Source organism: Erpetoichthys calabaricus, chromosome 4, assembly GCF_900747795.2.
Source record: "Erpetoichthys calabaricus chromosome 4, fErpCal1.3, whole genome shotgun sequence".
NCBI classification, from domain to species: Eukaryota; Metazoa; Chordata; class Cladistia; order Polypteriformes; family Polypteridae; genus Erpetoichthys; species Erpetoichthys calabaricus.
Window position 1 is genome coordinate 270,700,461 of NC_041397.2, and position 14,748 is coordinate 270,715,208.

Here is a 14,748-nt window from a genome sequence, read left to right on the forward strand (position 1 = left end):
TATGGTACTATGGAGAAAACATGCAAAGTCTACACCTGATACATTTAAAAGTGTATAGCATTTTCCTACTCATACAGCAGATACTGTAACACATCAAGTGTTAAGCAGATCTATTATATTTCCCATTCTGACAGTGGTGCTCTCTTCCACTGTGACATTAGATAAATAAATAATAGCACTACAACTTGGATGCTGAGTAACTTCTGGTATGCTGTTAAACTGTTATACCAAATAAAAAGTTGTAGCATCTGTGAGCTTTAATTAAACAACACCACTGAACTACAGGCCTGGTGTGAATTCAAAGAAACAACATGACTGCAAGACTGAATGAAGGACCAGCTACTAAGGTATTGGGTTGGGGGAGTTACACCAATTCCTTTGTCCTCCAAAGTCAACTAACCACATCTTGCTAGATTGTATCTGTTTTTGACTTTTTTTTTAATATATATACTACATTTACCCCTTCTAAGAACAATTAATTAGCTAAAGGGATATATTAAAAAATGTGATAAGTTACATTGAACCTGGAAGGGCATATTTGCCTTGCTAAAAACACAAATGGAGCTGTGGCAACATGCCACATTTGAAATAAAATCTTGGCATTTGTTCCTGATAATTGGTGTTTGATATTTTCATTTTCTTTCATTTTTTTAGAAATATAAATATTTGCAATTAGGCATGTCTCATTAAACAGTTTGTAGTAATTTGAAAGTGACTGTAGGGGTTTTGTACCTCATATGTACATATAAACATGTTGTTTAATCAAAACTATATTAAACAGAACTGAGTTTTGCCTTACTGATATGCCAATTGTTTCTTAAAATGGAATAGTTTAAAAAATTTAATATGGCAGGGTGCAAAACTGTTTGCTTAGTAAAAGTTAAGTGTCCTTTACAAAAAGAATATAGAAATATACTAAAGATCCCACTAGAAAGTGAATATAGCCATCTGAACTATTACAAACGCACATAAGTCCCAGAAACACTTCCTAAAAATGCTTTATAAAATACAAGATTTCTTCTCACAAAATGCTCTGTTACAGTGTGGAGCTCCACAAAGCACAAAACACATAAAGGAGTTGCAAACGAAGACATAACAAAGTCCCAATACAGTAATCCAAGGTAAGGTCAAAAACAGAGCAGAAGATCAAATATCCAGAAAATCACACAATAAACCACAAACAATTTCACTATTCTATAGTGCCTCTGAAATGAAGCACCAGGGACTGTGGGAGACCCCCTGGTTTTATAGGGTGGAGGGCAGTTTCTGTAGGCAATTGGCAGATGGGTTGGATGGACTGAATGCAGATGGATTGAATGCTCTCCTCTCGTTTGTCAAATTTCTTATGTTCCTTTGTTCTATGTTACAGACATCAGGAATTATCTTTGTATAATTACATGTATACATTACATGTAAAACACATGGAATGTAACATAGGCAGCTTACATATACAGACAAAATCAAAAGCAAAGAATGGTGCACATAATCAAAATAGATAAAATAAAATCATGACTGAGCAAAAGAGACATAAAACATGAATTTGAACCCCAGCCAGGTGAGGAAACCATGCAGAAACATAACATGGACCACCCTGGTATAACTTTAAACCTGAATTTCCAGTTGACTTTCCTTGACATGTTTTTTCTAGTAAATGTTAATGTAAGGAATAGGCACCCTCAGAACACTTAAGTAAGCTTGTATTACAACAGATGAAACTATGCAAAAAAGACAACACTCAGTAAGGCATTATAAAAAGATGGGGCAGGTGTCTGTCTAACACAGTAGAGTAGAATAGCACTCAGCAAATCTTGAGGCTCTTAAATGTTTGATAGAAATGAAGCAAAATCCAACAAAGAAATATTTGTTAAAATATGTTGTTTTTCAAAAGGGTTAAAGGTTATTAGGTCTAGGTCCAGGTTGATCAACACCTTATTAAGTAGTGCATGAATTTTGAAAATTTGCACTTTAATATATTTTGAGTTTTAAGATTGATTTACTAAGATATATTCACAGTTGGCCGCTTATTATGTTTATTCCTTGAAGATAATCACATTTTCCAGAGTAGTCTAAGCATTCTTTAAATGGTTCATAGCACTGAATCCATGAAACCAAAATCGTCTTGAAGGATGGAAACTGAAGAGGGTCAGCTGAAGTTTCCTACTCTTGTTTGTTTCGAAAATCTCCAATTGACTTCAGGAACAGGAAGACAAGATACCCAAAAAATCAAAAAGTATAGTTACAACCAAAAATAACCTTTGATTCATGTGAATGGTTAAAAAGAAAACTCAGTGCTGCCCTCCATAGAATGCGTTAAAAAGCAAGAGCTTAGCAATAAATAACAGATACCCTTGAAGCTTTAAGATTACAGAATTCAAGTCCATTCCAATTCTTAAATGTGCCATGTAATCTTTGATCCAATCAATACTTTCCCATGTTAGAAAAATATTAAATAGTTTTCCCTTTGCGTGTAACAGTCCACCATTTTTACTCTCATTTGTAAGACTGGCTTTGTCTTCCTGAAAATATTATTTGTAGCAATATAAAATAGAAAACTGATTATTACATAAATCTCTTTGAAATGATGATCACTTTAAAAGGATCAAGACTCACAAAAAACGTATGCATAGTTTGCCTTAGCAGAAGGCAGGATCCCAATCAGCCTCAAAATGTGAATAAAAACTACTATTTCTTGTTTATTATAATCCTTATTATATCTAGTTTTATTTCTACCTCATTCTTTTTGCAGATGCCACTTTAATGTTCTTGCAGCTTTTCTTAGCTATGGGACATGACTTCACAGGATATTGAAGCAATGGTTTTAATACATTCCAAGAACATGCAGTCTTCAAAACTTGCCTGGAAAATTTTGTTTGCACTGTATGTTAAACACTAGAGAAATTGTGATGAGAACAGGCTATTCATCCCAACAGTGTTGTCCATCCTAGTCACCTCGACTGTCCAAAACAACATCAAGTCGAGATCTGAAGGTCCCTAAAGTCCTGCTGTTCACCATACTTCTTGGTAGCGTATTCCATGTGTCTATGTCTCTTTGCATGAAGAAAACATTCTTACATTTGTGCAAAATGTGACTTTAATTTTTTTACAATGGTTAAAGTAACAACCAGGACCTACTGGGCTAATTCCTTTCAGACTTTTAAACACTTCAACCATGTCACCTCTTAGTCTCCATTTGCTTGTACTGAAAAGGTTCAACTCCTTCAATCTTTCCTCATAGCTCATACCTCTTAGTTCTAAAATCAGCCAAGCTGCTCTTCTCTGGACTTTCTCTCACACTACTTTGTCTTTCTTGAGTATGAAGACTAAAACTGAACACAGTACTCCAGGTGACACCTCACTAGTGTGCTTTCTAACGTCAGTATAACCACCCTTGACTTGCTCTCCACACTTTTTGATATATAAATTAACATTGTATTAGCCTTCTTGATCACTTCTATACATTATCTGGATGCAAATAGTGATGAGTCCACTAAGACTCTTGGGTCCTTCTCATAAAGTGTATTTTCATGTTTTAGACTTCTTAGTTTGTATTCCAATCTGACATTTTTACATCCTATCCTCTTTAATAAAATCCCTGTGTGTGTCCAGGTGTCCGTGTATGTGTGTCTTCTGGTGAAGTGCGCATGCGCGGGGCACGGTGCGATGCGCGATATTACTGTCAGAGAAAGTTACAGGCGTTTTATGGAAATACAAACCAGTATTACTGCGAGAGGAAATTAAAGGTACACAATACAGTGACTCATATTACAGCCACATACAAGCCAGTATTACTGTCAGAGGAGATTAAAGGCATATTACTGACGCGCACGCCTGTATTACCGCCGAGGAAATTAAAGGTATATTACGGACGTACAAGATAGTATTACTGTCACAGAAAATTAAAGACACACAATACACGGCAGAAGCCCACGAAGAACGGTCAGCTCAGCAAGTAAACATCAACAAAAGAAAGGCTGAAAGAAAGAAAAATATGACCAACAAGAAGAATGAGGTCAAAGTCCCTTGCCATTTAATATAGACTGTTCCTACTAATGTTTATGCACTACTGTTCTAGCGCCCGTTATTGTACCGGGCTAAATGACTAGTATGTAATATTTACTTACATTCAATTTCATATGCAACAAATCTGCTCAAGCACGAATGCTGTACAAGTCTTTTTGTAACAATCCATCCATCCATCCATTTTCCAACCCGCTGAATCCAAACACAGGGTCACCGGGGTCTGCTGGAGCCAATCCCAGCCAACACAGGGCACAAGGCAGGGAACCAATCCTGGGCAGGGTGCCAACCCACCGCAGGACACACACAAACACACCCACACACCAAGGCCAATTTAGAATCACCAATCCACCTAACCTGCATGTCTTTGGACTGTGGGAGGAAACCACAGCGCCCGGAGGAAACCCACGCAGACACAGGGAGAACATGCAAACTCCACGCAGGGAGGACCCGGGAAGCGAACCCGGGTCTCCTAACTGCGAGGCAGCAGTGCTACCACTGTGCCACCGTGCCGCCCGTTTTTGTAACAATTTATCTGATTATACATGATCCACCATTCCAACTAGTTTGGTATTAGATGGAAACTTGACCAGTTTCTTAATTATATTCTTATTCAGATTGTTTGTGTATTAAAAATAGCAGCGGCACCAACACTGATCCCCGAGGGACACCACTTTTAACATCACTTAATTCTGAGAAATTTCCCCTGACTATAATCCATCCTGCTTTGAGCCAATTGAGTACCCACCTACAGGCTGTGCCCTGCATTCCCTCTTCTTCTTGTATGATCACAAACATTTCATATGGTACCTTATCAAAAAACCTCTGAAAATCAAGATAAATAATATCATATTCACCTTACTTATCATATTCTTTAAGTGCTTCTGAACTGAATTCCAGCATATTAGTAAACACGGCCTTTCTAATCTGAGCCCCTGCAGAATATTTGCTAATACTTCTTCTTGATCACTTCCTTAATAGTTCCTTCCATTATTTTACCTGTGATGCTCATTAAGCTTACTGACCCCAGTCACACTTCCTATACTGTACATCAGGATAATATTTGCAAGCTTACAGTGTTTAGGAATGTCCCTATTGTGTGGAGAAGACTGTTTGCTGGTTACTTTATCCAGGGAACTTAGGCCATCAAAGACAGTTTTTTCGGTGTTAACATCATACTGGAGTTATTCGTTTCATTATTTTTCTCTGTCAATGGCACATGCTTCATGGTTTTGATTTGCCACTTTGTTGTTTGATTGAACTCGTACATTATGCTAGTCAGTGGTTTTTCATTCTATGTTGTGTACAGGCCTGTCTTATAAGAAAAAAAAAGATTGCTTCTGTGGCTAAGCAGCTAAGCAGAAATCCAGAATGATTCAGACTTAAGTTCTCCCAGTGCTTCAAAGCATGACCGAAGCACTTAACCTACAAAGAAGTAGAAAAACTAAATGTAATCTTTTTGAAATGCACTTTTGTATGTTTAGTTGTCTAACTTATAATGCTAGCAATCCATGCAAATGATGGTACAAAAACAATGAAAATTCTGCAACATCTCCACGGAAACTGTAAAATAATCTAAATGTTCATGAGCTTGCCACTTTGAACAAATACAGAAACATTGTCAATGACAAGAAGTTTCTTCAGCAGGTTACTTTGTAAGTTTTACATTTTTATTAAATTGAGAGAAGAATTTACATTACTGAAATGGAAGCTGTATATTTTTATTGCAGCATTATATTATGTTCATATTTGTGGCCCCTTTGTGTTGTTACTCTCTTGACAGATTATTCTAGAAAGATTTAGAAACTCACAGCCCAACAAATTAAGATCACAGAAAGCATTAATTGTTTAAAACTCAGTTGCAATACAATCTTCATCCATTCATCTATTATCCAACCCGCCATATCCTAACTACAGGGTCACGGGGGTCTGCTGGAGCCAATCCCAGCTAACACAGGGCGCAAGGCAGGAAACAAACCCCAGGCAGGGCACCAGCACACCGCAGAGCGCGCACACACATACCAAGCACACACGCTAGGGACAATTTAGAATCGTCAGTGCACCTAACCTGCATGTCTTTGGACTGTGGGAGGAAACCGGAGCACCCGGAGGAAACCCACACAGACACGGGGAGAACATGCAAACTCCACACAGGGAGGCAATACAATTTTAAAACATTTAATTCATCAAACTTAATTTGCATATTAACTCCCAATATTACACTTTGATCATTTATGGTTGGGTAGTTTTTTGGACACAAAAATATTTTTACAGAATTAAACAGTAGCCTGTAACTAAAAAAAAAATCATGAAAACATAACAACTGTCTCTGTGTTAAAGATATTGATTTAAACACTACTGCAGGATTAATATTTTGTAAATTCTATGCATTCTATGCACACATTCTACATGTCGATATTGACACACTGAAATTGATAAGGCAATATTTAGTCATGCATTTAATACTAGGGTGTTGTAAGATGTAATTTTACATCTTGCCTGAAGAAGGAGCCTGAGTTGCCTCAAAAGCTTGCATATTGTAATCTTTTTAGTTAGCCAATGAAAGGTGTCATTTTGCTTGGCTTTTCTCGTCATGCATTTAAATAAGAGAACTTGAGAACTTGAGCAATTCCAAATACGACTTTCACAGAACATTCATTAATTGCATTTAATACATGTGTACATTGGGCAATTACTAAGATAAGCTGTATTGCACCCATGGTTCTGAGCATGGAATCTAGCTGGAGAAGTAAATTTTCGCTGCATGCAGAATTTGCTTTATTTTGTAAGCGTACTTCAGTAGCTTGCGCTGTGTCAAAAACATACAACTGTCCATATCCTGGAGAGGTAGAAGTGTTAGCGTATAGTGGAGAGATCTGGTGATAAATTTGCCCGTGTATTTTAAAACAGTATGGTCCGTGGCCAGGAGGTTGAGTTATCTGTGCACCCATGGAAGCAAACGCTAGAGAAGAGTTGTATTCTCGAATGTGTTCACGATAATTTTTAGCTTCTGATGTTTGCTGTGTAAGAAGCTGTTGTAAAGGCACAGGTGGCTCATGCAAAGGTGGTAAAGCTACTTTACCGTTGTGGCAGCACCTCGAGTACTTGTTGGATGTATTACGCTCAGCAGGCCACTATAGTGCATGACAGTGTTTGTACTGCTGGTCTGGAGTCCCAATGTTGTACTCTTGAACGGGAAGACAGGAATTAGGTGAAGCAGTACCTGTGGTAACAGGAAGAGGATTGTGTGTATGTCTGCTGAGACTGCGTTGGTTTGGAAACGTTGCCTTGCAGATGTCGCAGTGCAAGAGTTGTGAATGAGTTTTGTTGTGTTTAGTCAGACAATCCTGTGTTGTGAACTTCTTATTGCATTTCTGGCACTCATGTAGTTGTTGGGAAGAATGCCTTTTCTTGTGTTTAGCAAGTGAGGTTCGCATTTGAAAAGTTTTGTTGCAGGAATCGCACTGGAAGAATGTGTTACTGGAGTGGGAGTCAGGTAATTTTTCAGCGGAGTGAATTTTTGTGTGTTTGTGAAGATAGTTCTGCGTTGTGAAACGTTTTGTGCAAGTGTGACACTGCAGCGTGGGGAAGGGTTTGGAAGAGGACAAATAGGAATCGAGAAATGCCGTGTCGGCTGCGTGTGGGTGGGACCGGTTTTGAAGTGGGAGCAGGACGAACCAGAAGAGAAATATATATAAGAGATTCTTTACATTTACAATACAAAAGGAGTATAAAATAAATTTATGGGGTAAGACACACAGAAGACTATACTACAAACCACTTATGAAAAGATGACATTAATCCACTATACAGAAATTATCAGCAAAACATCTAATATATTGAAATTACAGAAACAACAAACAAACCAACACATATTTTCTACCATACTCCAGCTAGGAATATTCTTACATTTTTGACAGGCAATTTAAAGGCAGCAAAAGAATTACTATTAGAAAACAATTGTATTAACATTTCTTCAAAGACAAATATTTTATAATTTTTACATTAATATGTCAAAATATGAAATGTTTTACATTTTTTGGTGTGCTTTGAATATGTTGCTTTGTTTCACTTTCTTAGAATTATTTTTTTTTCACATTCCTCACCACATTAATGGCATCATTAGTGCTGGCATCATTCTGATTTCTAGCAGTGTCTTGTCATGGTGGGTACTGGTGCATGTGCGTCAGTTTGTGATGAAGTAGGTGCACAGGTTATTTAAGAAAAAGGGACTTCCAAAACCCACTCTTTAATCTTGATGAAATTTCCTTGAAATACTCTTCAGATTCCCAAAAGGAAATATTTAAATTATATAAAGAATTTAAGATTTCTAAATTTCATTTCATCAAGCTTGATTTTAGGTTTGTTCTCTTTATGAACCTCAACTTGATAGTTTTGTGTAACATTTCTAAAATATGGTTAATGATTACAAACCTTATCCACTTGGTTCACTATCAAAGAACACTGGCTCATTTTCTAGATCAATGTGTTCACTAGACACTAGTCATGCAATTTCTACCCAAGATGCAATTAAGACATGGCTGCATAATTTCGAAGAAACGGGTTGACCCTTAAAATAGAAGTCCCCAGGTGGATCCATTTAGCATACTGCCTGACAATTGATGGCAGCTAGTCAGCAATTTTTTGGAAGGCGCATCATTTCACGCAACGGTAATATTCCATGGCCTCCGAAATTCTCAGATCTCAATGTCTGTGATTTTTTTCTGTGGGGACATCTTTAAAGCTAAGTGTACTGCACATGTCCTGCAACCATTGCTGAACTAAAAAGTTGGATTGAAGAGGAAATCGCTGGCATTCTTCTTGACATGTTGCTTATATCTGACTTCCCAGTGCCACCGTGAATACCCTACCATAAATCAATATATGCAGGAACAAACAAATATAAACAAATCTAAAAATCTGTCAGACGTACAAGCATGGAGAGTTTATCATGGGTAAAGGTTCCGATTATTTTATGGGCAACAAAAAGAATGATGTTTCAGAAGTAATGCAATTTCTATTCCCTTGAGAATGAAACAGAAGCCACCAGAGCATGACTTACAGTATGTCACTTCTGTTACGATTGCCACAAGTCCCATCACTTCTAGTCTCCAGGATATTTAACCAACACTGCATTCAGAAGTTGGCATTCACTGACAGACCTGCTTCAGCGATGGACAGAGCTCCTACCTAATCTAAAAGACGTGTGACCTTAGAGCATCAACTCTTGCGGATCTGTTCATCAGGATATTAAACGGAACATGCTAACAGGACGCCAACTCTTCTTTGTGGTCCTCTTGTGCATTTACAAAATATACCAGTACAACTGGTATCTTGTCCTGGACAGATTCCTCTCTTGTATCCTTCATTTCTCTTTGACTTTCAGTATGTGACTTTTTCCCCACAATCCTGGACAGGGTAAGTAGGTAGGAAGACCTCTAAATAATATAGATGGAGCATGGTAACTCATTGCTTCTGTTTTTAGGTAATAATTCTGAGCAAATAAAGTGATTCAGTTCAACAGTTGAATGCACTTATTGCACTTTTATAAACAGAATAACACACTCCAGATCTTTGAAAATCTTAAATTAAAAACAAATGTTATTTCTGTTACCAAATGCTGATGTCAACTTCCTGAAATAACAGAAAAAGCAGGGGCCTCATTGATTATTCCTTTATTTATATTTGGTTTAAAACTTTGACTCAGTATAGTATCATAGTGGTCTGCACTGCTGCTTCACAGGTCCTGGGTTCTGCACTTGACCTGAAGCCTCACGATTATGTGTGTGTCTTTCTCCTGAGATTACCTTTCAAATCCCAAAGAATTGCACAAAGGTGGATTTGTGACTCTAAACTGATGTGTTGTAAGTTGCACGTGTGTGTATATGAGTATGTTCTGTAATGACAGGGCATCCTATCCAGCATTAGTTCTTAACTTTTTTTTGCTGATATGGAAAGATTTGCATCAAAAAAGAATGTGTATGTGTAATTCGCGATGTGCACGGTGGTCAGACATACAAGTGAGAATTTCACAGTAATTTGTACAAATACTGTTACTACTACTACTAATACCTTACACAGTGAGCAATGTGTTTTATTTTCAGTTATATTTAAGGTGAAATTATTTGAAATAAAATAATTTTTGTTGAAATGGACATATAGTATGTGGGTGATTAAGATACAGTGTATGGAAATCGGATGGATTAAATGAAGGACAGTCTCATACAGTAAATGTGTGTAGTTGGCAAAAACATTTAAACACTATGAGTTCACTGAATATGCACTGGCATCAAGCAGGCACCACACTTGTGCTTGTCCTGGAATTCCAAAGGAGAAATGTGACTCTCATTTCCAGTAAAATGTTAATTAAATGTGGAATTCTGTCCTAGGTATAACTTTAGGATCACCCATGAGAGCTCGGATGAGTTCGATCCCAGAGGCCCAAATAGAAGATTGTGTGTGGAGAACTTTGTTGAAATACATCCCAAGTCATTGGGTAACCTCACATTCTCTGTTTGTAAGAGGCATTACTAGTGAGTATTAGTAGTGATTAGCATTGACCCAGCCTGAATGTTCCTATATAAGACAGAAAAATGCTGGCCAAACCATTTGTACAATTGTCCTAAACCATTCATTTCAATTGAATTGAAGTTTATCAGATGTATTTCTTTTTATGATAGAATTCCACAGATAGCCGAAACTAAACAGTCCTGCATGCTACAAGTGTGTAACTGTGTAAGATGATGCCATGGTTATCCCATATCACACTTTTGAATTCAAAGTTCTTGTTTGCCTAAAAAGCACAAAGAAAATGCCATGTAGACAAAAGGGGAATTTGCAAACTCTATGTCGTGTCTAAGGTACTAGAGGTGTGAGGCAACATCACTGACCATTGGTCCCATTAAATGTTATAGTAATGAAGATATATAAAACATGAAAGGAGACGGAGATATACTGTAAAACCTGAATTTATTCATATTCTAGTTCTGTTTAGACACTTTCTGGGAAGCACAAGTTGTTTTAAACTTAAATAATTAAAACCATATCAACATAACACAGTATTCTAATGTCAGCGTTGTGGGAGGCAAGAGCGAAATGCTACGAAGTCATTAAACTGCTCAAAAAAGAATTAACAAACTCATTGGCCGCCGTGAATGCAAAAACTGGCATGCAGCCCGCGTCTCCGGAGATCGTTCTGCTAAGCTTAACAACGTTCATTCCGCTCATCAATATAAATTTAGTGATTTCTGAAATATTGAGACAGATTATTTCAACTTGGAGAAAGAATAATGCAATCATGCAAACATTTATCTTTGTGGACGCCTCAAATGTTTTCTTCCTGTGGCTGCGTGTGCAAAGCAAATACTTTTGGGACTGAGCTGTTTTGAAAGACTTTACTGACAATGAATGGAGGGTAAACTTCAGTATTGTAAGAAGTTCATTTGTAAAATTGTACAGTACGTTGAGCGATGGATAAGAAGTGACTGTGCGTGCACCTCTGTTTTTAGAAATGTGAGTCACCATTGCTTGTTATAGGCTTGGTAGTTGTAGAAAGTACCGATTGACCAACAGTCAGTTTTGTGTACAGAAATCTACTATAAAAAAATTGTGTACGTGTTCTGCAATGCTGTGGTGTCATACATGAGCAACAATGGACATGTGCAGACTGCAAAGTCCTTAACTGCAACCTGTTTAAGGTGTTTACACGTCCACATAACCAGGTTACTCACAGAGAAATCTACATGTGTTAACCCATTTTCTCCGAGACCAGTATCTGGATTTCTCTTACCGGTATACATGGCCTTTTTAAAACTTGCTGTGTGCAAATAACCAGGTTATTGAAGTAAATGTAAATGTACTCACTGAGTCCAAGATGGGAAACAGGCCTGGATAGGCCCGAGTCCACTGCAGGGACTGAACAGTATTATCGTAAGAAACATTGAAAAACCTTTTAATAGTTATAAGAAAACTAGAAATCACTGGCCTTTGACCGCCTTTGCTTATAAAAGCCTGGGTTCATATTGCTTTCCTTTGTCATGCTTCTTTTCATAAAGTTCCACCACTGGCAGGGCAAGTTGCTGTTCTTCTGCGTAGGTGGTTAGAGACTCTATCGAATGGGCACAGCCTATGGAGCCTGACAAACGAGCATGCATGCTTTTATGTTGTATTGAGTCATTTTATCAAATGTCTCCAAAAGGACAGTAATGTTTATAATGCCTGACACAAAAGAATTGTTTCACATTCCTGCTGGCTGGTACATCCATTGTAAGACAAGCCATTCTCCAAGAGAAAAAAAAGAGACAACAGATTGAAGTCAGAAATGCTGTTGACTAGACCATCATACACATTGTACAAAATGTACTTTAAAATTCTTAGTATTTATTGTATACATAATTCAATTGAGACTTAATGAACACTGCTGAATGATTAGTCTGCTGCTTAAAGAAAAGCATTGAGGCCTTTTATTATTAAATAGGTATAATTGCTCGTTGCCTGCCTCTATTTGATCTCATCTTTGCAAGAGAATTTCATGACTCATATTTGTTCTTAATTACCAACAGTAAAAGATGACTTTTTTGTTCCAGTTTTAAGCAGCCATGAAGAATAAATATGCAGCATAGTATAGAGCGTATTCAATTTCACACCAGCAGCACTTTGTGGGAACGCTATTGAGTCACTGAAGTTTTCAGCTCTGGTCTTTACATGCCGCTGTGTGAACACCTCCATGAGTCAGCTGTGCTTGTGTCTGTACATTTGCAGTTGAATGTGTAAGTTATTATGTGTGCATGTGTTTGTATGTGTGTGTTATACATTGGTGTGTCTGTGCTGTGTTTGTTGTTTAAGCGTGTAAGTGTAAGTCAGTCATTTTCAGACCCGCTATATCCTAATACAGGGTCACGGGGGTCTGCTGGAGCCAATCCCAGCCCACCGCAGGGCACACACACCCACACACCAAGCACACACCAGGGACAATTTAGAATCGACTGGAATGGACTGTGGGAGGAAACCGGAGCACCCAGAGGAAACCCATGCAGACACGGGGAGAACATGCAAACTCCACGCAGGGAGGACCCGGGAAGCAAACCCAGGTCTCCTTACTGCGAGGCAGCAGCGCTACCACTGCGCCACTCTGACGCCATGCGTGTAAGTGTATACACATTTTCATTCACACCGAATGTTTATGAATTTCATTTAAACACACAGGCAGAATGGTGGCACAGTGATTGGTGCTGCTACCTCAATGATCCCACAATCAGTCCGTGTGGAGTTTGCATGTTTTTCTCCATGTCAGTGTGTTTAAATTTAATTTGGGATTTTAAACTGGCTCTCATCCCTTGTAGTTATGTGTATGAGTGGTCTCCATTGAATGTTTTTGCCCTGTGTTGTGTCTGATGCTACTCAAAAAGGCTCTGATCTCCCATCACTGTGAACTGGATTGGGTGAGTTTGGGAATATAATACGAAGGGTGTGTTGTGTATGGAATTTATGGAGATGCTGGTTTATACTCACAGTTTAAAGAGATGATTTTAGATTGAATGGCAGCTGTGAATCGACCTAGTGTCTGTATGCTTTGAAATGGACCTTCTTTTCTGCTGGAATTGGTTACTTTTCCTTATGACTCTAATCACAACATATCAGTTAATCAAGTCTTGGATTTATCAATATACTAAATCAAATCAATCAATCAATCAAACAAATTAATTAATGAATGAAAGTGCCTTTTGTAGATCACACTATCAAGGAGCAAAAACCCCAAGCTATACCACAAATGTAGCAGCCTGACCAAGGGACACTGCATCTCTGTTATAATAGAATACAGATTAAATTGTATTGAGAGGAAAACAAATTATCAGAGATGTAGCCAATTTAAAATACATCACTGAAAATCTAGGTTTCCCACTTGATCATAAACACCGACCTGCTGAATCAAATGAATAAGACCTACTAAGATAGTAATCTTATTAATATTATTAACATGCTTCGGTTAATCAAGTGGTGTGGTATTAATGAAGCCACTAAATCCAGTTTAGGGTTGCAGATAAAACTGAGGAGAACTCCAGCCTTCAATACAATCCAGCCATCCCTGTTAGAGGGTAAGTTCAGAAATATGCAGGTGGATGAGCCTGTGGAGGTGTCCTGGGTAATGGACTATCTGTCAGGCAGACTCAAGGACTGTGTTTCTGATACAGACGTGAGCAACACTGGAGCACCACAAGGAACAATCCTGTCTCCTTTTCTCTTTACTCTGTACACCTCAGACTATAAATATAACACCAGGTCATGGAATTTGCAGAAATTCTCAGATGGTTCTGCACTTATGGGGTGTATTGATAAGGGGATGAGACAGAGTATAGGAGTCAAATGGAGAAGTTTATTTCTTGGTACAAAGCAAATTGTCTGCATCACAACATCAGCAAAACCAAGAAACTGGTTATTGACTTTCGCCGCACCCAACAGCCTTGGTGTCCGGTCACTATTCAGGGAGTGGATGAAGAGATGGTCCACTCCTACAAGTACTTGGGGGTCCACATTAATGACAGGCTGGTCTTGGAACACAGATGAACTATATAAGAAAGGGCAGAGCAGGCTATTTTTCCTTAAGAGACTGTGTTCCTTAAATGTGGGAAGTGACATCCTTCACAACTGCCATAACTCTGATGTCCAATGTGATTTTCTAGTCTGTGGTGTGCCGGACTGGTAGAATCACTTCAAGAGACTTTGTGTTCTATC

The 14,748-nt window shown here is 38.1% G+C and overlaps 1 protein-coding gene across 2 annotated transcripts in view; it reads right to left on the bottom strand.

Annotated features, from left to right (window-relative positions):
• bcl9 (BCL9 transcription coactivator) overlaps window positions 1–14,748 on the bottom strand; it is a 554,068-nt gene that overhangs the window by 528,706 nt on the left and 10,614 nt on the right. The gene's annotated exons all lie outside the window — the stretch shown is intronic.